Consider the following 27724-nt stretch of genomic DNA (forward strand, 5'->3'; position numbering starts at 1 on the left):
TTGCGTCGCCGGGCGCTGCGATTGGACGCCCGGGTGAGCCAGCATCTCCGGGGAATCGTCTTCTCACGCTCTCCCGGAGTGGTGGTTGATTATGAGGACGAGCTTGGCTCTTGCCAACTATGGAACCAAGCCAGACCTTGGCGGCGATCCTTAAACCAGTACAATGCCGGGACTGAGATACTTCGCTCTCCACCTTCCTGACCCAGTGGGGTTTGGGTGACATCCAACTGCAGACCAGCCGCGCGACCACAGGTAAAAACGGCATCCTTAAAAAAAAAAAAAGTCTCTCCCTTGCAGGGCTTCCTTTTCCCCAACCGCTAGAAGAAAGGTCGAGCGAGCGATCCAGAAACGAATAAGCCAAGAACTTAGTGGAACGCGTTTCGCCAAAGTTTAAAGTTGCGGAAGGAACGGCCGCGGGAAAGGAGATTAGGTTCTCGGGAACGTCTAGCAAAATCGAGGAATAATCCACCCAGTAATATGAGCGGGATGATGGTGCTATATGATGTTCTTGAAACCACTCACTCCCCGGTTCTTGTTTTTTTTTTTTTTTTTTACGCCACTGCCAATTTGCTTTTCAGCATGGCAGGTTCAGTTCGGTAGGGGGGCAGTTCGGCACATTGAAACACGGCGCACGCCGGCCTGGAGAGGATCAATTTTTCTTACCCAAAAATTCTGTTTTCCTCCTTCCAAAAGATCCACGACGAGTGGATCCTGGCATGTGTCACTAACTGAACTGTATTTTCAATTCCTAAACCACCGCTTTTTTTAGCGAAGACAGGGTGTGTGTGTATCTGTTGTACGCGTGTTGGTTGCGCCGCTGAAACCTGGCTGTATCCAGTCGCGAAGTAGCTCGGGCGAGTTTAAAAGGATTTTACAGACAAGCAAGAGGCATTGATTCAGGCGGGAGAATAACTACTCCCCCTCCCTTATCCCATGTGTAAAGAAACAAAGACCCTACAAACAAGGGGGCGGAATCAATCAATTGGAAAACAGTGCTTCAATCCTTCTGGGACCCTTTTCCCTAGTTAGCTCCCTCCTCTTTTCATCCCAATACTCTGCTGAAAAAAATAAACCCCATTTATTCCCCCATCAGTCACTCTCGTGCCTCGCGAATTATATTTTTTCCGCCCCCGCAAAAGAGAGGTTTCGTGCTCTAGGGCGGCGATTAACTCATTCCAAGCCCTCCAGTCTTCCTCGTTTCCAAGGTCCTGCGAACTAGCAAAACACAGTTCGAGCTCGTATGATAGAACGGCTCCATTCGCCAAACTCCGGGCTCTCCCAGTGACAGAGCTTGGGTGTATCAGCTCGCTGAACCTCCCCCTCCCTTGCTTGGGCTCGGCAGCGCACCAGCTGTTTGTTTCCAAGAGGTGGGTCAGACCCTCATGGGGGGCGGGGATTCCTCTACAGTGGCGTTGGCAGTGGGAGCCTCTCTGGCACTCCAAGAACTGTTTGTTGGGGAGAGCGGTCAGTACTACCTAGTGATCATGTCTGGGCCCAGATGCCACTCCAAGCCTGGCTGTGGGTTTTTTTTGGGGGGGGGGGTAGGTGTTATACTATTAGAAAGCCTTTACCAACCTACCTCAGGTCAGAGGCTTGAACAGCTAGTCCATATAAATCCTGAAGCAATTTGGATCTATAGCAAGCTCCACTTAGGCCCACAAAATACTAGATACTCCTGGTGATTGCATTTTCTTTAGCCTAGGGTGAAGATATTGCCATTGTAGCTGCCTGGCTAGCTATATACAAATGGCTATCAAAGAGTTGGCCTCTTCTGTTAGCAGACTCTATCTCTATGTTTTTTTCTTAGGCTACATTACTAACAGACTGAAAGTATCCTCTGACTTAAGTTTGTGGTGTTGACCTGGGTGAGAAGAATGTGTGAACACCTACAAGGAGGAGAAAGGCAAGTGAAATATTGCCAACCATTTTTTTTAGACTCAGTATAAGACTTCTGTTTAGACAGCCTTGGCGATTTCCTCACTAATGAAATATGGTGTCATTCAACTATTGCTGCACTGATCTAAGAATAATGAATAAGCAGTTATACAGCCATAATGATGTTAGGATGATGTTATAAATCAGCAGGGAAGAAATGGCTTGTCACAATAAAGATGTTTGAATGTTTTAGGCCTGCTGCAGTGATGTCTCTGAGTTGCTTGCATCCTCTCCTTAAAATAAGTTCTAGTGTACTTAACAGAATTCTCTTCCATGGAATTCTTATGTTAGCTAACACCTAATATTTGAGAATTGCTGTAGGGTTAGTTCTGTGATAGATCTTTCACTTGATCTGTTTATTAGTTTGACATTGCAGTTGCCAAATTATGAAAAAAATGCACATAATATATTCCAAGTTTCCCTAGGTCCATCAGATTAGAAAGCTAAATGATAGAGGTGAAGACAAAATGAATAGAAAAATAGTGAGGGCCTTTCAATGCTTAAATAAAATCCCTCCAAAAGTTCAGACACATGGCATTGATCAGTTTCTCCAATTTGATTTCTACTACTCCTGGCACTAAAAGTAATGTAAAAACATGCAATCTGAATAACATATATTTTAAACAGCAAGAGCTAGCTGGTACACCTCTCCAGTCTGTCGCCTGCTTTAGCACTATAACTTTAAAATTGTGTGAATGTATTCATTTTCCTGTTTGGAGAATAGTTGATGATTGAAATCCTGTCTCTCCTCCTCCTTCTTCTCCCCCTTTGGTTTACTCAAAATAGTATTTAGGAGAAGGCCTTATTATTTTTCTACTATAGTTAGGCTCAGAGTCACATGCAGAGGTAATATATATTTGGTTTTTCTGGAGATAACACAAAAGAGATTTCTGCCCCTCTAAGGACCTATCAGTCTATTCCCTGATTTCATTTTGCTAAATAAAAAAAAAATCAGATAAGTGGAGAGAAGAGAACTACAGGCTCCTTAAGAGTACAAATACCCTTTGGTGGAGATTCACCCCCCTCCAATTTCTCTACCATAATTATTTTAATGTGGTTTAGGCTACTGGCTGCAAATCCCCTCTTTCAAAGGATAGTGTAAAACGAAGTTTCAATTTCTTCTTGGCCTCTCAAAATTATGGTAAAATTAACTGGTAGTGGCTGTTGCTTTTGGAGGAGTGAGGGGATTTTAAAATGTTAACACCAGGAAACTTCGAGGTTCTTTTTCTCCAAGATTTTCTGAGCAGGTGAGGGGCAAATCCGAGAAGTTAAAGGCAAAACCTCTGAATAGTGCCTCCCGTATTCTATCTGAAAGATGAGCCCACCAAAAAAAAAAAAAAAAATGGGCGGAGAGAAATTAATCCGGGCAGAAACGCCTCTTTGGAATGAAATAGGTTATTGGCGAAGGGTGGATTATAGGTGTTTTTGTTCTTTCTCTTTTTAAAAAGGATCTTAAACCTCTTGGAAAGCTTTCAGGTTACGGTCCTGCCTTCCAAGCATTCTTTAAACTAGAAGAAACATGGGAGGGGCTCCAGGAGAGCGATAGAGAGGCGGAGAGCGCGAGATGGCTATCAGCTGAATTCATTACTGTAAACATCTCCCCGGGGTATCAAGCGAGAAAAGCTGGGAGGGCGCAGCTTCCATTAGCTGGGAATAGTCGGATCCGGGACTTCATTACGCCGAAGATCAACCTGCGAAGGAGCCGCTCTCCAGGGCGGCCTCCGGCACTTTTGCGAAAGGAAGAAACGAGGAGGGGGTCCTCAGACACGCTTCCCGCTCCGCACGCGGACGCCTTTGCAAAGCTTGGCGCTTCTCGCGTTTGCTCCGGGTCCTGCTTGACTTGGGCTTTCCTCCTCTCCGGGTGATCGGAAGACCGGAGAAAAAAAACTCCGCGGCAGCCTCGAGCTTCCTCTCGGCGTCTCTTTCCTTTTGCCTGGACTTGGGGAGATTCGGCGCCTGTTTCGCGCCCTCCCCCCCCCTCCCCCGCCCCGCTGCTTCCACCCCGCCACTGGGAGGTGGGAAAAGAGGCGTGTGTGTGTGTGTGCGCGCGCGTGCTTGCGCCTGCCCGGGCATTCTTGGGGATGCTGGAGTCCCAGGCTTCGCGTTGGAGGAGAAAGGGGGAGGATGTGGTCGCTGCCTCGTAAGAGAGCGAGGCGAAGAAAAGGGAAGGAAGCGCTCCGCAGAGCCGGAGCTGGCCGCAGGGGCACCGGAGGCAAACGCCACCAGCCCTCGGTGGAGAACAAGAGGAGGAGGAAGAAATTAGGGCGCCGAGGTCGGGATCCCGCCTGTTTTTTTAAGCTGCACAAGGTAGCCCGAGAGAAACCGGCTGCTGCTGCCAAAGTTTGCTCAGTTCTGCTCGGCCACAAGCGCCCGGGGGATTGTATAAGCACTGGAGACGGAGGAGTACTCTTAACCCAGACCTGCCAGGTAGAGTTGAACGTCTCTTCTGTCTACTCTATTCAGCGATTTCTTCCCACACCAGGCAGGTTGATTCTTTTGCCAGACTATTACAACTCCCACCCACCCACTCACTCCCTCACTGTAAAGGAAAGGCTGGAGATCAAGGTGGCACAAGATTACCTTCGTTTCATCAGAAGAGACTTTGTGTGTGTGTGTGTGTGTGTGTGTGTGAAAGAGTGACCTACACGTAGGCAGAACCAGTTGTCTGACAACTGGAGGAACTGGCGACCGTTAGAAGCTAGACCTCTTTTTCTTAGAGTGTGAGAACCCCAGGTGAATGTAGGTAGAATGCATGCTTGCTGATTTCTCCCTTTTTATTTCCCGGGGCCATTTAACACTTCACAACTTGTGATATCAGGCTCCAAGGCTGTGTGCATCTTGAATGACTAGGAATATTTCCCAGAATGGTGGTGGTGAGGAGAGGAAGAGGGGAAGAGGGAGAAGTTGCAAGGAAGGAACAAATTGAATAGTTTCAAGCATAAGAACAGATCTAGGCGTCAAAACAGACAGGCTGTATGAGATTCAAATGAAAGGGATGCAGGAACGACTTGTAAATTGCTTTGGTATTCTTCAGATTCTCATTAATAAAGACATACTTGGTGGCTTGGAGGAGTAGGCAGAAATGGCATTTCAGGTCTATCAAATGCACAGCAGAATAATTAATTTCATGTAAGTGGTCAGAGCTGATCATTTTGCTCAAGCTGAGGCAAAAGGGACATTTGAAGGAAACAGCTGGGGGAAAAAAGCTCTGCAGAATGTGAAAGCATACATTAAATAAAATGCCAGCTGAAAACTAAGGGAAAAGCTATCAACTTTCTTTGGAGTAGAGAATCAGTCAACAGGAGCTTTTAATTAATTTTAATGGAGGAAATGTGTTTTAAGGCTCACAATAAGCTAATGAACTCCAAAGCACAAATCCATGCAAAATCCTTTCCTTGCATATAGAAAGTGCTGATTAGATTTCTGTAGTGGCTGATTCTCCCCATTCCTTACTCACCCAATATACACTTACGGTTATTTTGCTTTGGTTTGGGTTAGAAAGAGGCATTTTAATGTATTGAAAAAACATCTGTTGTGTTTTTCCTCTCGTATGCAATCATATTCCAGAAGTTTATTTACTGCCTTTTAGCTCCCCTGCGCTTATAAACCAATCAAACCAATTTAGAGCAGAAACTTAATCTTCTGCAGGCAACAGAACCTGACAGTCTTAAAAAATGCCTTGATAAAAGAAAGACCTTTCAGTTCATTCATAGATTTATTCCCTGAAAGGTGTGTATTGGGAATCCCTCTCTGCAGAGTTATTTGGGAATCCGTTTGGAGAAAAAACAGGTCCTTGGTCAAATTATGTGTATTTTGTCAAACATACCTGACTGTACTTGGTATTTTTTTTTAATGCAAGCTACACATCCTTGACATTTACAACAAAAGAATATGATGGGTTCTGCTAATTTAGAAGACAATTCAGTAGTACATAATTTTAGACTCAGCAGAAATAAAACTTCAATGTCAATCCTTCAGAAGTGGTGGCCTTTCTTTTAGAATTGTGGCAACTCACTTGATTTTATTTAAAAAAATCAAAAATATTACTATTGTGTAACTATTTTTTAAAATGTTCAGATATGAGGTCATTATCTTAATGTATGTTTGGCTAAATATTGTAAGATACCATCTCTGGCTATTAAAGCTCTTCTTCCTGCATATTGAGCCTTTCATACCTTCCTTTTGTGATCAGGTTTTTTTTTAAAAAAAAATTTAATTTCTTCCACTACTGTACCACTCAAGGAATGTCATAATGCCTATTTTGAGTCCCCCAACTTCCCAAATTTTCTGTGATACATTAATGAGGCCTAGTGCTGTACTTTTATATATTTTATATAAACCTAGCAAAAGTATGATTTTTAAAATAAATGTAGTTATGAAAGACAGGAAGCTACATGTTAGAAGACTATAAATCAGTGTACTGCTATCTGTCTGTCTGTCTAGTTTAATATATAATATTTTGCTTCCAATCTGGTCTCCAGTCAAAATACTGTGATCAGTTTATGGAAATCCAGCACTTAAAGAATTTGTTGGAATGTATACAAGTGGGAGAGGCAGAATGATTGCGAAATGTTATTTTTATCCACTTTTGGCTTTCACTCTGCAATTTTAATCTGAACTCTTTCTGTAACCCATGATCGGTCGGCAGAAGTGTTTGATACAGAAATAATCTTATCTGCAGCAGACAACTTCATCTGTACTCACAATGAAAATGCATGCCATAGACCACAATTTCAGGCAAGAATCAGAAATACAGATACATTTACAATGGTTAGAAAGCATAGGTAAATAGGAAGGTAGGAAAGAAAGCCAATGTTCAAGAACAATAGTGGAGTTTTCTTCTGCTGCACCTTCCAAATAAAGGAAATAGTTCCTCTAAAAATAAAGCTTTAGTTTTAAGAAGGGCAGATTCTTAGTTACCAATGTACCCTGTGCTCTTAATGTGAAAAAATACATTTTTTCATTGGATTACCTTCATATAACTTTGTGGTTTCTGCCACAGTGATTCAAATTCAGTCCATTAGTGACCTCTATCTGTGAGAAGTATACAGAATCAATGCATGTTCTCTTCACTTTTCCTTCTATGCAGTAGATTGAAAGAGAGAAAGTTGAACTGCTTGGGGTCTTGATAATTTAAGGTGATTCCTCTGCCTGTTATTTTCAATTATATTGTCAGAGCATCCACTGTGTTATCAATTAAAAATAATACAAACTAACTTGGATCTGGTTGATATGTGAAGAAAATCAGCCAGTAGGACAATGTTCCATAGGGACAGGTTGTCTTGTTACAGTCAGAAAATACAATATACAGTTTCAGCTATCTGGCAATCTTTGTTCCAAAGGTTGAGCTGATTAAATGATTTTACATATCATTTACATATAGGAACATATCCATGGAAAATTACTTAGTAAAGATGTACAATAATCAGCATCTGAACACAGGAGAAGCATGATCTCTAGGTAATAGCTTTAAAACAAATTTTCCTGTACTGTGAATACAAGCTGGTGATCAAGGGAATGCATTGCTATTAACAGATGTTCCCTTTTAAAGCATTATTAAATCCAGCTTTCTAGTACTAATTTGTCTCTTGCCTACATCCAGATCCATATTTCATGACTGAGATAATTAATGTGAATTGAAAATTGAATACATTTAGCAAATGATGTTTTGGGTATACTGCTGAATAATCTAGTGGCATTAAACATGTCAGAAGACCATATTCTTTTTAAGTACGTCTGTTTAAGAGTTTATTCTTTAACACATTTCCTTTACTTCACATCAGAAAAGCCCAAGATTAATAATTGCCCCCTTTTTCTATGTTTAAGTGAGAAAGAGAGGGGAAAAAAATATAAGAACTCATGGTGGCTAGTCTAAACACTGGTTCTCCAGACTGATTGTATAGCAGCAAATAAGCTGTATATTTATTTTTAATTTCTTTTTTTTTTAAAATAAAGAACTAAGATTTATAACTGGATGTATTTTTTGACATAAATTAAAAACAAAACAAAACCTTTCAGTTTCCTAGGAAAGACTAGCACCCTGAAGGGAAATAATCCAGTCTTGCCGGAATTTTTTCAAGTTCAGTCAACCCATAAAATGCTTAGTTAGTACAATGCGCTTTATTATTTCAGTCAGTGGCCCAAGTTGTTGTGATCTTCCTGTTCTTTGGTCTTTGGCTGGTGATTTACACAATTAACTGGCTTTATTTCTCTTTGATTCCTTCTCTTGACATAGTTCTTTGAATGAATCCAAAGTCAGCACTAGTGAGATCTTTAAACAAAATTCTTTGTTATAGTTAGCATTATATGAAGGTGTTTCTCAAGCAATTTGAAAATATCCTTAATTTAAAATATTATAAAGAATAATTGCCTGCTTTCCAACCTGCTTCTTAAAAGCCTCCTCTTTTGCTTTCAGTGGGATCAGACCTGCATTGCTTTCTTAGTTTAAAATTACCCCATTAATTTAATTTAATGGGATACTTTTCCTCTGCATATAAATTGGGATAAGCAGAATTTTAAAAGAAATAATGTACTTTATTCTCCACATAGATTTTGACTTAAAACTTTATTCAGAACAAACCTAATGATTACATGGGATTAATCCATAGGGACTGAAAAATAGAATCCTGAAAACTTTTGTTGTGGTTTTTCTTTTGAGATTGCTGAACCCACTTCTTTTCAATTCAAGTAAAATTTTATGATGACAATACACTTTAGATTCCAGTCTTCCAATTGTCAGAACTATTGAAGCAAACTTGAATTCTGTACTCCCCAAACTTTTGAATACCTATCACCATATTTCGTTCATGCTTTGAATAGGGAGCTGCTTAACTTCTTACAATCTTAGTCTTTTCTTAACTCCCATTGGAATATTTCTCTAGATGTTATAATACGTATGGGTTTTTGAGTCCTTCATAATTATTATGGATAGCTAATCAACTGATAAATTAAGTGCATTTTCCTATGATGTGAGTATTGACTACTATCACAGAAATTAAAAGTTTCTCAAAAACTCTTGAAAGTAATATTTAAACAGTGTTGATAATTACACAGTCAGTTCTTGATAAACTTTAGTTCATACAGTATCAGAAACTTCAGAATGTTTTACTTCTGATTCTTTTAAACAGTGGGCTATAGAATCAATTTATTCTCTGATTTTGCTCAGTTCTGCATAAATTGTGTATTATTACCACCAGAATCAGTTTACTCATTTAAAGACTTTTCAAAGTTAAGACAAAGTGCCCAGTTTAGAGAGAAGTTACCTTGAACTGAATCCCATTGAACATACTGCAGCTATGAAACCATATATTTTGAACAGACATACAATGTATATTGTGTTTCTCAATTGGTTAGAATGTTCCCATGTTTAAGAACAGCTTCAAATGTTTTCCTGAAATCCTATTAAGACTGACTGAATAAAACCAAGTGTTTGTATGTTTCCATTCTTTGTATGAAAGTATTGCAGCAATTAGAATTGTTAATATAATGGCACTATAATGTCCTATGGGTGGACAGGTTGAAAACCCATTTGATTTTAGGTTTTGTTCCTTTTTCAAAATTCCTTTCAAGCTTTTCAATTTTATTTTAAGCATTGAAAAATCCCTCTAAAAATCTTTTTACTTTGATAAGACTTTTTGCAAGCAATTTTATTTTGAATGTTCCTTTCACTGATACATGCATTTTCCTTTTATTTAGATAAAACATATTTTTGATGAGACAGTTGCACTGAGAAATTCTAAAATACAGATTTTTTAAAGTAATTTTTTACCAGTTCAATAAAATTAAAATTAATTTTATTAGTTTGTATGGAAATGTACATCACTTTTCTCTTCCATCACTAAAATATATATAATGTCTTCTGTTTTTTTAGATACAGGCATACTTCATTGAATTACCACAAGCTTGATTTAAAATTGTAACTACTTTAAAGTGTGGTAGGCAGCTAAACAGTGATGAAGGGACAAAGTATAAAATGTATAAAAGCCACAGACTAAACTGCTTAAGACCAGAGCCCTAATCAAGCTTTTCTTCTTCCCAAGTAATTGCTTAAGCTTTATATGTTAAGCTTTATTTCCCAGATTCTTTTTTTTTCCTTTGATACTTTTGTGCCATCTGAATCAATGCATATATACATATCTCTGAAGGTAGCTGCTGTAAATTGTCTGAAAAGCCAATACAAGATCCACAGATGTAAAAGGTCAATGCCCAGAATGGAAACAAAATCCAGGACCTTATCAGGATAGAAATGGGTTAATGATGCCAAACAAGACTCTCAACTGCAGCTGGTGGAACTTGTCAGTCTCATAAAGAGAAGCAAATGGGAAATTATAGGTCGCCTTGTGAGGGAAGGATCATGCAAACTTAGCATACAGATAATTGTACAGCACAACATAGATGCCTTGAAAATGTTGCCTATGTTTGTTATGCCATTCAACATTCAAGTTTCTTGACCATTATGCATTTGAAAAACACGAATCACAAACAATTAAATGCTACCCTGAGAAAGTTTTTACAAATATTTGTCAAAGCAATACACAAATCTGTTTTTTATCTCTTTTTCTTCAGGACAGAAGCAGCATTCTAGCCCAACAAAATTTGAAAGAAATTTTGTGTTTTAAAATGCAAAGTAATTAATATCAAGCTTGCAACTCAGATCACATTCAGAGTGCTTTGTGTTTCATTAAAAGACATCTGGAAATGGTAGGTTAATTGATTGGTTGGGTTATTGACATATTTATTTAAATCTGAAATACCAAATTATTCACTTGGACAGCTGTTTAATCATAGAACCATAGTGCTAACAGATACCAAACTTGTTTCCAGACCAATTCTTCTTCCAACAATCAGGCCATCTATCTACTAGATTTTCAGATATTTATGCCAACAGTTAAATACTGAAAGATACTTGTAGTTTTTTCATACTTAGAAGTGTGAAAGTTATTGTTGTTTTACATCTTCTTCAATTGTTTCTAGTGCTTCTTCTTCTTTGAACAATCCTAAATCTATTATGAGTCCATTAGTGTTTAAAATAAAGGAAATACAGGATACTCAGTCCAACCGGGGAGGCCGGGGACTGAGGGGGAATCTGAAACCTTTCACTTCTATATACCATTTATGGGTTGGCTGGCTCTCAGTGAATGAATTATCAAACTAGAAGTGAAAGTGCAAGGATTTTTTTTGTATAGCTTTAGCTAAAACAGCTGAAACTGAGACCACTCTGGGTATTTTAAAATAAGAGGAGAGATGAAACTTCTTTTTACACTTCTGACTGTAATACCTGAAATGGTGACTGCACAGCTTGCCTTAACAGTCAAATCGCACAAACTAGATGCCTAAACAGCATATACAGAACACTTTTGCATCTTTTCTGGATATTGTCTTATTATTCAAAGACAGAGCACCAGGTTACTTTCATTCAGTAAACCTTGCTTACCAGTCTACTCTGAAGAGGACAAACACATTTTTATCATACACACACAAACACATTCACTATAAATTAAGGACATATTTTGCGTAAGCTTACAAAGGTAGAAGGACTGAAATCTGCAGTATATCTTCCAGTTGAATTCTGAAAAGAATCACATTAGCTTACGTTGTAGTACCTGCCAGGTGTGTTAAACATTTGTATTACTATGCCAGTGTATTTGTCAAATGTATACACTGCCTGTCTCACCAGGTGTTACTGGGCAGTTTACAAATAAAGAAAATGATAAGTTTGGCATTATGAGAAGACATTAGATTGACTAAGGAAAGAAAAGTAGTCCCACTCAAGGTTTCATTAAGAAAACAGTCTTTGATAGATTGTCTTCCAGGTTAGCAAATAACATTTTAATCCCTTAATTAAATTAAAGTCGCTTTTTTGTCTTGGCCTCACCCATTCATTTCTCCTGCCCTCCCCATATCTTAGGGAATATGATCCTCAACATGTCACACGAAAGCCATGTGTGACAAGTTGCCTGAAAAAGCTTTTGTATCTCTGCCATACACTACCTTAGATACGTGTTCACTGATTTACTCTTGACTGCAGGACACTGTAGACATTTAACATTGTGTCCCCAACTGTAATCTATGGAATGGGCAGTAGAAATTTTCAGTGCCAGGCGTGATTTCTGAGTTTACACTGAGGTTGAATCCCTACGGAAAAAAAATACTGTGTTCAGTTTAAATAGATGATGATTATGATGATTTGGCTCCTGCTGGGCTCTTGGCAGCTTGCAAGAAAGCACACAACAAATTTATGACAAGGCTAAGAGTTTAACTCTACACATACATGGTATGGGAGAAGTCTCATTCAGCAAGGAAAAACTCACAGCAATTTTGGGCTGCATGCCTACATTTAAAAAACTCTTATGCCAGGGAGTACTGAAATACTGTGAAATATTTGGAGTAACATGTAGGATTCCTTTGAAAGCAACAGAACTTGCTTTAGAAAATGCTGAATTTGGATAAATGCAGGTGACCTTCAGAACTGGGATGGAAGAGTAGCCATTTCCTTGTATACTTGCCTCTCGTTGCAAGCATTTTTTCCTACTTGTATACCCAGGCATTCACAATTGTTCATTTTTATTTTTATCTACTTTTTTTTTCTTGAGCTCAGTGCATAATCTTCCTACCTTTTAGCAATTTGAAAGAGGACAGGTCATTTAAAATTAGGGCTTTGAATAAGTGTCTAACAAAGCAAAAAGACATTATTTAAACAACAGCAGCAGTTTTAAACTTCTCCCAAATTCAAAACTGAAGGCAAAGTTTCCAAAGAAAGGAATCAGAAGCTAAGAAAAACTGATCCCTCTCCCCTGAAACCATCTTACAAATTGGGACCCTTTGCTTCTGTCCTCTCCAAATATTTGCTGCATGCTCTAAAACAGAGAGAAATCAAAATTAGCAATTCTGTGAAACAGCTAAAATGTTACGAAGCTGTATCAGGGAATAAAGATCTAACAAGAATATTAGCTATTAAGACATGTTGGTCATTGTAATTGCTAAGAAGGAGCTATTTGGCGAGGAACTGACCATGTATTCTTAATTTATGATGTGATGGTAATTCTTTGCTAGTTTTTAGACCCATTTCAGTTGAATTTTGCAGAGTTCTTTAGGTATTCTTCTGAGGCTTCAAACAAAACATAATATTTTAAAATCTTCCTATGCTTTTCAAGGTAGGATACCACATGACTCACATTAAATAATTGTTTAAACCTTTTCTGCAGAATATTATTGCAGCTTAGACTAGTGCAATGCGCTCTACATAGGGGTTGTTCCTAAAAAGCATTGGGAAACTTCAACTGGGGCGGAATGTGGGTGCATTGTTGATAAATAGTGCCAGATGTAAGTCACATGTAATATCACTACAGGCAGTCCTCGAGTTATGACCACAATTGAACCAAAAATTTACGTTGCCAAGTGAAACATTTGTTAAATGAGTCTGCCCCACTTTACAACTTTTCTTGCCACTTTGTTAAGTGAATCATTGCATTTATTAATAACATGGTTAAGTGAATCTGGCTTCCCCTGTTGACTTTGCTTGTCAGAAGGTTGCAAAAGCTAATCACATAACCCCAGAACACTGCAACAGTCATAAATATTAACCAATTGCCAAGGATCTGAATTTTGATCATGTGACCATTGCAACGGTCGTAAGTGTGAAAAACCATTGTCACTTTTTTCAGTGCCATTGTATCTTTGAATGGTCACTAAATGAACTGTTGTAAGTTGAGGACTACCTGTACCGTGTGAGCTGCATTAATAATCGGTATGTTTCTGGGTGTGATTCCAGGTGCTGGTTTCCCCTTTAAAACTATATAGCTTGGGACTGGATTACCTGAGAAATTGGCTCTCTCTAAGAGTCTCTATCTGTTTAATTCTATTTAGCAAGCTGGGCATGCTGCAGATCCTGTCAGCCAAATAATGTCGACTAGTGGGAACTAATAGACGGGCCTTTTCTGCAGTAGCAACTGCTCTGTGGAATAGCCTCCCTTCAGAAATTAGAATAGTTCCAACACCTATTGGCCATTCATAAGGCTTTAAAAACTTGGCTGTGTTTTGAGCCTGGGCACTGAATGGATTAAAGGCCCTGTGTTCCTGCCTTTAATGTTAACTGGCCAAGTATCTGGCTGCTGTGTATATTTATTTTGGAGGTGTTTTATTACTTATTTATTTAATTTATATGGTGCCCATCTCCCCAGTAAGACAATTCTGGGTGTTATTGTTTTAAAATCTTTTTGTTGTTGTTATTATTTTAATTGTAGTATATATATTTTGAATTGTAAGCCATCCAGACACATTGGTTGAGCAGTGGTAGTATTCAAAAACTTTTACTACTGGTTCTATGGGCGTGGCTTTTTTTTTTGCAGCCCCCACCCATTTTTTGGGAGCTTCTTAGCCACTGAGGAGCCTCTGGGGGGACGTTTTTGCTCCCCCAAGGCTCCTCTGGGGCTCTGGAAGAAAAGGAACAGAGCATGGGAGGGGCATGCAGCACCACTCCAATCTCTGTTTTGGGAGCTTCCTAGCCTCAGAGAAGCCTGGCGGGGGGGGGGATTTTTGCTCCACTAAGGCTCCTCTGGGGCTCTGGAAGGCAAAAAATGGAGGGGGGTGAGCTCCTCCTTCCATTTTTTGCCTTCCTGGGCCTCAGCAAGGGGAATCCCGGCACAGCTGATCTTATCTAAAGCTGATTATCGGGAGGGAAAAAAAAGAAAGAAATACCTTAGGCTAATGTCAGGCAGGCGGGCGGAGTGAGCGAGCATTGGGTGGGAAAGTGACCGGGTGGGGGGCATGGCCAGCCAGAACTTACTACCGGTTCGGCAACCCATGCCAAATTCTTGCTACTGGTTCACCCGATCCGGTACGAACCAGCTGAATACCACCACTGTGGTTGAGATAGCAGCCATAGAAATTGAATGAATAAACAAATAAATTGTAGAACTGCTAACTTCTTGTAAAAAGTGTTTTTTTTTTAAATAAAACTTTTGTTTTTGTTTATACTGCATTTCTAAATTTGCTGTAGTACATTTCTCTAATCTCTGCATCATTTCTCTACATTGGTGGGTAGCAACTTGCATTTTCATTAATGAACAAGCCATGCTTGCATTCCTATAACGTGCTGTTTCAGGTTTACTGATCTGACAAACGCACTCTGTGGGCTGATGTTGTAACTAAAAAGCTTTTTAAAAATTAAGTCTGCTATGTGGAGTCCTGATACAAAACATTCTTTTGACAGATATCACCCAAATAGCCATCATTTTAACTTGCTGTTATCACAGAAATCAGTTTGATTTCTGGACCTGATTTGGTCCAGAAATACCTGTATTGAATTGAGAGGTGAGGAAAATGAATGTATTTTGCAAGCAGAACAAATGTACTGCCAAGAACTATGAATAAAGACCATTGATTTTTAAAAGTAATCCTGTATCCTGATATAGAAGGGTGCAAAAGTTCAGGACAGTGATCAAGTCAATGAGTCCGTTTCTAAATACAGGATGGGGAAGAGGGTGTTTCCTGCCAAAAAAAAATTAAAACACTAAGTGCAGTTCATTCCAGAAATCATAAAACATGACATTCATATTTAGTGGTTGTAAATTTACACTTTTGTTTGCCTTTGCCAATATCTTACTCTTCCAAAGGAAAACATGGAATTTGACTATTTAGTATGTACATTGATAAGTTTCAAAGCCATCTAAAGGAAGGCAGATTGCACTGTTATCCAAGTAAGATAAACATAATCAGCATTGAACTAAAATCTTCAGCCATAAAAGCTCACTGGACTACTCTTTTTCTTTCTCCACCCTATTTCAGAAAATAGTTGTTTGGGAGAAAAAAATTGAAAGAGGCAGTGCTATCTGTACCGTCTTGAACACTTGGAGGCAAGATAGGATAAAAGATCCTCTAGGGAAGGGTGTCAAACTCACGTCAACATGGTGGCGTGACATGCTGTATTGGAACTTTTTCCCTTTCACTAAACTGGGTGAGGGCATGGTAAGCATATGACACATCGGGCCCGCGAGTCGAGAGTTTGACAGCCCTGCTCTAGGGAGAGTGTACCTTTCAAATTTCATCCTAAAATGATGATCAGAGACAGTATTCTACCTATGTCCAGTTCAATAGTCCAGGAATGTTAAGGCCTAAACTTGTCTGTTTTAGAAAGCCTTTCAGGTTTAATAACATGGTGAGTCCTGTCCTTATGTGTTAAACCAGATATTTATTGTTCTTGGTTTTGAAATGTTGTTCCTTTCTCTTGTTATTTTATTTTTGCATTATTTGTTAGTTGCTTAGAGTCTTTTTGAAATTGGATAGCATATGAATTTCTTTAATAAAAAATAAAGCAAAAAATAAACACTAAGCATAGAAGATAAGAATACAGTAGCTATTACAGAGATGGATTTGTTTTATTAATTTCCTGAGTATTTAATTTCATAACAATTTGAGAACAAAATATTGAGATTTCTTAAGAATCCTTGATGGCAGGGTGCAGTTCATAATCAATTTAACACTTCATAATTTGTAATGATGCCTTCTGTTTTGTAAATGAAAGTTATGAAAAAGTGATCGCCCCCGCAGTGCTATTATAGAAAATACATTGTTGTATCCACAAATTCATTAGCACATTCGTGCTGCTATTACAATAACTGAAAGCAAGAATTGCCTAAGAATTGAGTCTACTTTTAAATAGATATCTTCAGACTTGGTTGTATTCTAAGCAATATATAATTCTAACAACATGTAGGATTCATTGTACTCTCAAAGGATATGATTAAGTACATATTGAAATAGGGTGATTCTTAATTCCTACACTATTGAATGAAGATTTTCTTTGTGCTGTGTGTATCTAGTTTTTCTTCAGATTTGCTTAGGATTGGGAATTTTTGTGTCCCCTCATTTTTTAACATTATTTTGAGATTTAGACCAAAATTAATTCCCACTTTCAATAAACCCCTTTACTAAACTGGGCTGATTCCAGTTGTTTTGTTGCCAGAAGTGAGTCTCTGGTACCTTCTTCCAAAACTCCTGCACTCAAGATTGGTCAAGTCCTTTGATATTCGGGGGGAGGTGGGGAGGGAATTGTACAGCACCGTGGTAAAACCGGTTCTGGTCACAATTGTAATCCTTATGCTAAGCAATGGATTTTTATGTTTGCATGCTAACTTTATGGATCTATTTTGTTTAAACTGAAACAAATAATTATAACAGATCCAAATTGTAATATATCCAAAACCTGTTTATTGGTAACAGATCCAAAAACTGATTATGACTTTTGTCATTTAAGCACATTTTGTTTCTTAACAACATAATTAAAGAGATGTGTTTCTTTAAGATAATTGGTTTTACCATGAAGATAGACATTTCTAAACACATATTGTGTGCTATGTATTGTAGCATGGAAAATATTATATTGATGTGTGTTTGACAATAGCAATAAATAAGAAACAAGCTTTGATTCAAGAATTATGAAAATACTGTCTGATATATGGGTTTTTTGATCCAGATTGCTGAGCCAAATCTGCATAGTACCCATAATATGGCAATAATAGCACTGAGGTATTTTGTTCAAGAAAGCTATTGATTTACTGGTTATGGCACTTGGGTAGAAATTTGGAGAGTCTAAGTTCTAGTTGTGTTTTAGGCACAAAGCCAGCTGAATGACCTTGAGCCAATCATATTCTTTCAGCATTGGGAATGGCAAACCACTTTGAAAATCTTGCCAAGAAAATAGCAGAGACTAGTTCAGGCAGTTGTCAGGAATCAACGATGAATAAAACACAAAAACACACAAAAGTTCAAGGGCAATATCATAAACTCCTTTTAAATTGTTTCAGCCTCAGAAACTTTTAACTGTCTGATATGATTGAAATATATCAAAAGTACCCAGGAAACCTTCCAGAACTGTATAGCTGCAAGTTGCAAATCTAGACTATAAATGTAAAATTGTGGATATTATATTTTCTTTATACTGGTAGTAAAATATATAGTTCATCTTAGCCCCTGTTTATGTTCCTAAGGCATATATTAAAGTGTTAACAGTATTGTAACTGGCTTTTAATAAAGCATGCATTTATATACAACATTTCTTTTCTATGTTGTACTACTTTTACTTTTTTCTTGAGCATGTTGAACAGTTTTTGCACAACACTGTTATGATTCCATAAAGAATTTCTGAATAGGGTATCTATTAAAGAGGAGGAGGAGTTCTTATAAAATATCTTAATGGAATTGTATTTACCTCAAATGCCCAAAGAATTGTGCATCTGGGGTAAATAATTTGAATAGGATGTCAGCAGCTGAATAGGTCTGTTTGACAGTAATGATTCCTTAGGTCAAAACGAACTTTTAAAAACTCATTTTAAAGTAAACTGCTCATCTGGGAATAATTTTTAAATTGACAAAATGCATTCAATTTAAAAAGTCCCAACTGGAGCTTGGCTATTATATTTTAAATTAATCAAAGATTTCAAACAATCTTCAAAAAAGTCCATATATATATATTTATATGTATGTGTAGTATGAATGATTGTATGTGTGTGTGTATGTGTGTATGTGTGTATGTGTATATGTGTGTGTGTATATATATGTATATGTATATGTATATGTATATATATATATATATATATATATATATATATATATATATATATATATATATACACATATATATATATATCTCTCACATTATAGAAGTTGTACCTAGATATTAAACAAAAATGGAAAAGTATAGCAATTCAACGTCTCTTGCCCTGTTGTGTTCATATTTTCTTGTTTTGTGTTCTTAATCTGAAGGCACACAATGCAGCCATTTAAAGTTTAACAAATCTGAGTTTGGGTATGTTCAGGATAGGAAAATATGTGTGAAAAAATTATTCTTTTTGTCTCAAGAACTGCAGGTTCACATTGCATTGAAATAAACGGGTGCTTCCAATAGCTGATTGATTCACTCGAACAAAATCTATTTATATTATAGCTCCTGCTTCTCAATAATTTTCTCTCTCTTCTGATCGCTCTGGAAGAAAGCACCCTGACTATCAGAGTACAGTCTGTATCTTTTTTCACTGGTTTCTCATATGCATTTGATCATTATGGGCATTTAAGAAGGTTCTGAAAAATTTACCAGGCTTTCATCTGTCTGTGAGACAGAAGATTGCAGGTATAATGGCTTTTATGGATACCTCTGTAGACATATGGCACTTTGCATTAAATTTTAACTGTTTGGGATTAGTGAGTTAAATGTCTTCTCTTGTAAGAAGCACACCATGGCTTGGAAAATGAAGAGCAGTCAGATTTTCTCTGGTTTTAACATTTTAGCTTCTCTTGGGAAGACATTTCTCTTCTCCTGCTGTGATTGCTAAATAATACCAGAATGGCTAACACACGTTTGATATGGTAGAAAGAATCTTGCTGGAAGTAATGGGAAAGGAACAGGTAGAACTTAATCCACATTTCACAGTTATAGTCCTGAAAGTACATCTGTGACTCTTCTTTTTCACATTCTATTCTCCTTTTAACCTGAACATTTTGTGGCAATTGATGTTTTCATTTTCTTATTTTGTGGGAATTTTCATTTTCCCCATAGTACCTTGAAGGGACTCTGGAGCAAGGACATTGCACAGGGTTCAAATAAGTTGTTAGGGGCTTATGGTTGCTACAAGAATAACATTCTTTTTTTTTTAAAAAAAAAGAGGGCAAATGGAAGAAAAAATAATGGTGAGAATCATCTCATTCAAGAATTTCTCATTTCACTGGAAGTATTGAATTTTTCTCCAGATCCTTTGCTGACAGAGTGGCAAATTTTAAGATGGCATTTTTGCATCACCCATGTAGCTGCAATATAATTCTGTCAAATTATCCTTATGAGATACAAGCCATTTGTTTCTAGAGCCACTATAATTAGAAGTTGCACAGCTAAATTTCCCAGCACAGCTATGTGAGATCTTTTAGCTGAATATTATTACAGTGACGGGATTTTAAGAATGTAAAAACATTTAATCATACACTTATTTCTGTTATCGCAGTCCAACAAATCCTCAAGGACTGCCACACAAAAGAATGGCAATGACTTTTTTTTCCCTTCAGGAAACTAGAATTCAATCTGTTGAGTTTAAATTACAGAAGGATATATGTGGGAGAATATTAAAATAAATGTTTTGACAATAGTTCAAATATGCCTCCCAATCACCTGTAAAGATGATACTGTCTTTTATTGGAAGTCTTCAATCAGATTTTGGAGAATCATCTGACAAAGATGTTATAGTTCTAGGTTTCTAGTTCCAAGTAAAGTATAAAGTTACATAAAGCTCCTTACAGTTTTATGATTTTGTAGGGACTTTTAGAATTCCTCATATTGGCAGCGTCATTGCCAATACACAATGTTTTAATCTACTAATGATAAAGAAATTCTCATCCATGCTGCGACGAGAGTCCAGGATGGGTATGACCTCCCTCTGATGTCATAGAACTGTGTCTGCCACTATATAAAAAGCCAGCCCCTAGCTGGCTCCCCAGCTTTTGACTCAACTTCTTGTATATGAACTAGTGTCTGTGGGAGAAGTTTAAAAGAGTTTTAAGTGTTTAGTGTTAGGAATAGCAAATTTATTAGAAGCACAAAAAGCAGCTTCTACACAGCTCCTGGGGCTTCGGTTGAGCTGTGTTACAAGGAGAGCAGGAATCGGCTCTCCTGCAGCATCGAGACATTGGTGCTGCCCTTCTGAGAAACTGCGGCCACAAGGAGCATTTGGCTGAGCCTCCCACGCAGTATTCTCGTGCGTGTCGAGCTACAGCTCCACAGCTGAATTTCGGGCCGTTCCACAGCTGATTTTTGGAGTTCCGGTTTTACCACTTCACAGATGTTCACTGGTTAATTGTTGGATTGCTCAGGCCTGGTAAGAGCCTAAGGAGGAACAAGGTGATGAGACTATTCCAGGGCTAGTGCACATGGCGGTCAGCCATTTTGAAGGGCAGTTGGCCATTTTGTTTTGAGGAGCGGCCATTACCAGGGCCTCATAGCTATTACTGCTCACCTGGCCCAAGCAACAGGCAGCACTCTCACAGGGGTAGCTCCCAGCAGTTCTTGTGTCTGTCCTGTTAGCAAACTCTCTAGTGAAGTGGCCCAGTCAGACCTCACTGGCCTGGAAGAAGCTCAAGGTTCTCAAGCCCCAATGAGGAAGAGAAGAAGACAAAGAGGCCATTCAGCAAAAAGAGAGGCTGCAGCAAAGATCGGGGCCAAGGCCATGCCCCCCCCCCCCCAAATATCCAAATCCGAGTTCAGGGCTGAGAAGAGAAGGCATGCTGCTTTGGAAAAACAGTTTGCTAAGACAAAGGAACAGATGAGAAACAGGATCCAGAAGACTTCTCAGTCAGGGGAAGTGCAGGTTTTCCCAGAGATTACGCCCAAGACGGGGGAGGCTGAATCTAGTTCTGCCAGCTATCTTCTAGCTTGGTCTCCAGAGAGGTTGGTGGAAGAGATTTTACCTCAGGATTTAAGCAGATCTGGGCCCAACTTCATACAGGTTGCCTGGGCCCCTGGGCCCTCTTACCCACTAGGTCAGGTGATTCAAGAAGGCCAGTGGCCTAGGCTGAGGCAACTTACACTCCCACTGCTGCAGGTCTGCGTCCAGTGGAACCCCTCCCACACGGAGCAGACCTGATGATATCAGAAACATGGTCTCAGTGGCCATCAGGCAGGGCCTCACTGAGGGGTTTCAGCAACTCCTCCACCCCCTAGGGGGTGGTCAGTCTTGGTTCCCAGGTTACTCCTAAGGGGTCCCTCAATCTCAGAGAGGCTTTCCCAGACAACAACAGTTCAGTTACCCATCTACCCAATCAGATTGGGGCGAGGATGAGGAGCGGGATTACACAAACCCCTCTGAACACAGTCGCTCCTCCATGTCAGAGGAGGTGGAAGGGGAGATCAGGGATCCCAATCTATCTGAAGAAGAAGATCCCAATCTACCTGAAGAACTTAGATCTGATCAACCCCCTTTAGCAGCGGTTTTAAAACCTTCCCTGTTCAAACTGCTCCTGCACAAGGCCCTAGTCACCACCCAATTAAATCCTGAGGAGGTGGCTCCAGAACTCCAAGTGGTTTCCTTTAGCCACAGTGACTCTCTTTTCTAAAGCTAATGGTCCATACAAAGGTACTTTCATCCCATCTGTTATTTCTGGATTTGATTAAGGAGCAGTGTGCCTCACCTGGGGCAGGGCCTCAGCCTTCATCAAACTCTCAAGCACACCCACTAGGCAGCAGCTTGGTGGGGGGGGGGGTCTGGGCCTCTACAGCAGCCTCATTTTTTTACGAGAGCATCTCTGCACCAAATGCGCCAACTTCAAGATCAGCTTCCTACCACTGATTTTAGATCACATCAAGATCTAAATAAAATCATTGCAGCAGCAGAATTTATGGTGGATGAATTCGGTCAAATTTGCATCAAGGGTCATGGCCTCATCGGTGGCGGCAAGAGGCTCCTCTGGCTGTGAAATTGACAGTCTGATTCCTGCCAAAAATGGAAGTTGGCCTCCACCTCATGTGCTGTTCGGCGATGCCCTTGGTGGAAACCAGGGAGAAGAGAAAGGTTCTCTCCTTGGTGGGGAAGAAATCAGAGTATTGTCCCGCACTGTGCTACCAACCTTCTTCCTTCCATCCTGAGTCCAACGCTCGTTTCTCTCAGGGCCAGAGAATGTTCCTTCCTCGTCAGGAGCAATGACCTGAGGCTGCAGGTAGGCAGCAGCAGACTACCAGCAAACAACCCTTTTGAGGAGGAGGAGGTCATTCTTTCCAATGCTCAAAGTGAATGCCCTTTCTCACCCACCCACCCCCATTGGAGGTCATTTGGCCTTCACCTCCAGATGGGAGGAGTAAACATTGGATGCCTGGGTGCTCAAGACAGTGAGGTCGGTCTCCAACTGGAATTCCTCTCCCCACCCCCAAGTTTTTTTATCTGCTGCCCAATATGTAGGGACAGCTCCAAACGGGATCCTGATGGAATTGGCCATTCAACACCTCATGGACATAAGAACTATCCAGCCTGTTCCAATGCATCAATAAGGGTTAGGTTTTTACTCTCACCTCTTTGTGATCCCAAAGGCCTCAGGGTGGTGGTGAGCCATTCTTGACCACAAGTATTTGAACAAGTTCATCCCATACAGGCGTTTTAAGATGCAGATCTTGCATTCAATTCTAGAGAGCATTTGGGAGGGCGATCTCTTCTCTTCCATAGACCTCACTGCTCCTCCGGTTTACGGCATGCACATACACATTTCAGCACTTGCTGCCTTTTCGGCACACAGGTGCTGAAAAGGTTGACCACCACTGGCTTAGTTATTGTTGGATAGGATTTAGATTTCTATTTCTAAATAATAAGGTTCTACTATTCATACTTGGGATTTTTTGAGGAAGAGAAGGATGAACATCCTTGAACATCCATTACTATTCAATCAAATGTAACATCTACAATGGCTCCTACATTTTTCTGATTTTGACCTTGCCTGCCTGCCTGCCTGCCATCCCTCTGTCCGTCCGTCCATCCATCCATCCATCCATCCATCCATCCATCCATCCATCTTTTATGTGGTAGAACTATCTAATATTTATTCATATGTTATTTTTATCTGTAATACAGAAAATTATAGTATTAAGTAATAAATAATACTTACATACTAAGATATATCAGAACTAACCTTTCAGGATATTCAGATGACCTGCATAACATGCCTTCTCCATTTTTTTTCTCCTGTATCCCACTGAGTGGTCTGAAAGAGACCAAGTCACCCATAGCTACCTGGTGAATTTTTATGGCTGAGTTGTACTTAAATCCTATCACATTAACCGCACATTCTATGGAATAATAATGGTGATAAATCCATAGAGTCTGCCATCTACCATGTTCAATATGCATCTGATTGCAATATGTTGAAGCCAGTTTGCCAATTATAGAACCTGGGGAATAATAAAGACAACATTGGAAATATACTGAATTTAAACAACTACAGTTAATGTCATGTGCATATTTTCTTTCTTTATAAGCTAGATTCACAGTACATTAGTTTTTCAATGAATTTCAGTGTGTGGGTAGCACTTCACTTTGCATGTACCATGTGTGCATGCATAGGCACTTGCCAGCTTAGCAAAAAAAATGGTTGTTCATTTCCCCTTGATATAGGCAGTGAAACACCCTTTATGCAGTGATGTAGATTAAGCACCTTGTTCATTATCTGATAATGCCTGCTTGACACAGATGGGAATCATTCTTGCAGTATAATTAAAATCCAAAGAGATTTCGGGTCCCACTGCCAGCAGAAGGGTCACTGAGGACAGCTGTTGAAATGAAGGAATTAAAATAGATTCTTCTGGGCTTTCTTGGGACACACACCCAGAACAGTGTTTGCTTATGTAGCTATTCCCCCCCCCCCCCAAAAAAAAAGGTGTTTTCCTTGGGATCCAGTGAATTCAGGGCTGAAATGAAAGCCCTAGTTCATAAAATCAGTTTAGATGCTACAGCATATCCTAGCATCCAAAGTGGGTGTAGTATGACAATGGAAAAATTATCCTCATCTCTATTTGCTATAGAACATTGGCTAAATTTAGATTGGTGTAGCTCAACCTGTTAATGTTGGATGTGGATGCCAAAAGGTTTTCATAATTCCCTATCAAATTTGAGGGCAAAGCAGTTTGTATGAATAAACTTTCTGAATTTCTCCAGAGGAGGAAGGAATTTTCCAACAATTTGAAAATGAGTACAGTTCTGTCTACATCCCATTTTTGAAAAAGGAACAACAAAAATAGTTTATTTACAGTATTAACTCTTCCGTTTGAGGAATCAGGGAATCAGAGGCAGAAACTGAAATGCAATTTCTTCTCATTGTTATGGTTGGTTGCAGTCAGCCAGATGTTTAGACTGGATTTGGCATTTTTATCCACCTATCAAGTCCTTCCCAAGAATGTGGAATGAGCAAATATTGTTGTTTGATGGTATTAAAGATCACTACAGATAGAAGCTGTTCCAAAATAAAGGTCTCTTTTGCAATTGATTAATGGTGTTTTTGTATTCAAGTAGTGCTCCAGAAGTTTTGGAATTGCACTCAAAATGCCTTTTACTATTGATACTATATTTGCTTTCTTTTGCCACAGTTCTACTTTTATTTACAGGTCTTTGTATTTTTTGTTTTTATGCAGTTCTTTTATTTGCTATCTCTAGGCACTATTAAGTCCACTATCCAGACATTTTGTCTTTCTTATTAGAATTGTTAAATCTGGGATCTTATGTGCAGGCGTTGTTTGAATTCTAAAATCCCAGAATGGTGACTTCTTCATGTTCTATTACTTTGTTTATTTTGTGGTTTCCCCCAGTTCTTGCTTGCAGGCAAATCACATTTCTTTCAGGTATCTGCAACTCTGTTCCCTTCACATCCCCCTCCTCTATGTAGCAGCTTTTTACTTGTACTCTAAAAGTGCTAAATTAGTTTTGAAATTATTTCATTGTCTTAGAAGAGAGGATTACTGTTCATTCTATTAAATTGTGTATATTATTTTTGAAAGATAAAAGGTGGAACAGAACTCTGTGTTTGGAAGAAAAAACAAGTGGAATTTAATAAGTAAAAGGTAAAAATAAATGACCATCTAGGCTGCAGCTCATTTCCCTCTGATCACTCTAATCATTAGAGTCTAATGGGAATAGGAATTTAATTTAAAAGAGAAGGTGTGAAGGGCAATTTCAAATCTAATGCCAAATTATAGTTGGCCTCTATTTACTGTCCTTTTTTAAATTCCACATTTAAATAAATTTCTGTCTTCTAAAGAAATTTATATCAGCTTAAAAAATAGACTTGCCATTATAGTTGCAAACAAAAACAAGAAAGAAAATAAGAGTTGAGGAAGAAAATAGAAAAAGGAGATAAATTCTTCAATGTAAATACAATATCTATCTTCTATCTATATAAAATGGATGTGTATGTATATACGTATGTTCCAGCATAACTCTGGAATGCCTTGAGCAATTTGAACCAAACTTGGTACACAGATGACTGGAAAAAAAATACTGTGGGGGTAAGACACTCCTAACACCCCTTGGTGTGTGTGTGTGTGTGTGTGTGTGTGTGTGTATGTGTACGTGTATGTGTAGATTGGTGAACCAGCTAAATCATCTCACCCCTCCACTCCCAGACACTTCTCACATCGCCCGGCCTCTCCTGAGGCCATTTTGGTATCTCAGCACTCCTCTAACCAGTCTCCAATCCCTCTCCAAGCATGCAAAACCCAAGGCACCTCTGACAAGGCACTCGAAGGGAGGATCTGGAGCTACTAAGGCTGCCAAGCTAGGTACTTGAAGGACCCTACCTGTCACCGTGAGTCCAGGCACCTCGGCGGGCGGTGAGCGAGGCCTTGCCTGGGCTCCTCAGCACACAATGGGATTCTCAGAGGCCCCGATCTAGCACCCAGAGCCCGCTCTGTCCTAAGGAGGCTGAGGACATCATTGGGGCTCCTGCAATGAGAGGATCAGGCCCTGTCCCTGTGTGGTGCCATGATCCACGAGCTGCTACCCAGGCGGGCTCTTATTGGATGGCGGCCTACAAGTGGGCACAGTAGCGGGGTGAGGGGCTGGCCGTCTCTCCCTCCACGGGCTTCCTCCTTCCCCACAGGTGTCCCCAGAGCTGCCACCATTCCTGCACCTGAGTGAGGCCGCCCTCCTAGCCTGTGTCTGCTGCCTGGGCATGTTCTATGTCTTCCTGCATGAGTCCATTGAGCAGTTCGCCTAACCACCACTGGCGCTGCTCCCTACCGTATTGCAGGTGCGCCCTTCCTAGCCTGCGTGGTGGACCATGGCACCTGGTGAGCACAGAGACAGAGAGAGGGGGGGATGAATACATTTATTGTTACTCCTGGAGGCTTGGCATTATAGATACAATTCATTCCTTTTCTTGTCTGACACATGATTGGGATAAATAAATACCCAGGCAACGCTGGGTTATCAGCTAGTGTTTCTCTAAATGTGCAGTATATACTTTGGTGCCCATCCTTCCTTGCCTTTGTGCTAAGGGTTTTTATGTCACTACCAGTGACTAATTTGAGAGAAGTTTCCTATGTTAATCCATTAGTATTTTTTTTTCTAAAGCTGGAAATATCGGTTTCCTAAAACCTGTGAGGAAGCCAATCACTACTTTATAAATTCATTTATTAAGAATATAAGTGTATCTCAAGATTAATATCATTGCCATTTTCCCCCCTTCCATTCAATTGTGTCAGATTCTTAGAGACTATCTGGAGAAGTCCCTACAGTTTTCTTGGCAAGGTTTTACAGAAATGGTTTCCTATTGTCACTTTCCTATGGCTGAGAGAAAGTCATCAGCCCAAAGTTACTCAGCTGGGTTTGGGTCTATGGTGGGACTAGGTGGCTTCCTGTTTCTAGACTGATGCCTTAATCACTATACAAAACTGGTTCTCATCATTTTAAATAAAGGACCTCAATATCCAAAAGCTAACACAGAAGTAGAGAAGGAGAGTACCCCAAGTATATCCTTACAAGTGGGATATTATTGTCAAAGTTGTGCTCCTCTCGGTCTCATGGGATTAGGAGAGGTGTATAGGCACAATGACTTTTCAGCAAAAGAAACACTGCTCTTAGCACCATCCATAGGTTGCCTTCCATGATAAGTTGCTTGGAAAGGAATCATGGTGAAGTTTGAAATAAATTACAGCTCAATTTGGTTTTCATTTTGATGAATCCCACTATTGCTTAGAAGCATTGATTCTTTTGGAAATTAAAGTAACATTCAAGGATAAATTACACTGTCATGATATGCCCAAAATGGTTAGAAAAGA

At 39.4% G+C, this 27724-nt stretch overlaps 1 protein-coding gene across 3 annotated transcripts in view; it reads left to right on the forward strand.

Moving 5' to 3' along the window:
• The first annotated feature begins 3358 nt into the window (after nucleotides 1-3358).
• The window catches only part of FLRT2 (fibronectin leucine rich transmembrane protein 2), a 93922-nt gene continuing 69556 nt past the window's right edge, over nucleotides 3359-27724 (forward strand). The window contains exon 1 of one of the 3 annotated variants that reach the window (XM_026664330.2): nucleotides 3359-4362. The gene's annotated coding sequence lies outside the window, so the exon portion shown is untranslated. Of the gene's footprint in view, nucleotides 4363-4651; nucleotides 4675-15224; nucleotides 15247-27724 lie in introns of those variants that run through there. The other 2 variants (XM_026664332.2, XM_087952041.1) reach the window with 2 other exon arrangements.

This window comes from Notechis scutatus, chromosome 1, assembly GCF_049901735.1.
Source record: "Notechis scutatus isolate UNSWTSFEM ecotype Mainland chromosome 1, rNotScu1.2, whole genome shotgun sequence".
Classification (NCBI taxonomy): domain Eukaryota; kingdom Metazoa; phylum Chordata; class Lepidosauria; order Squamata; family Elapidae; genus Notechis; species Notechis scutatus.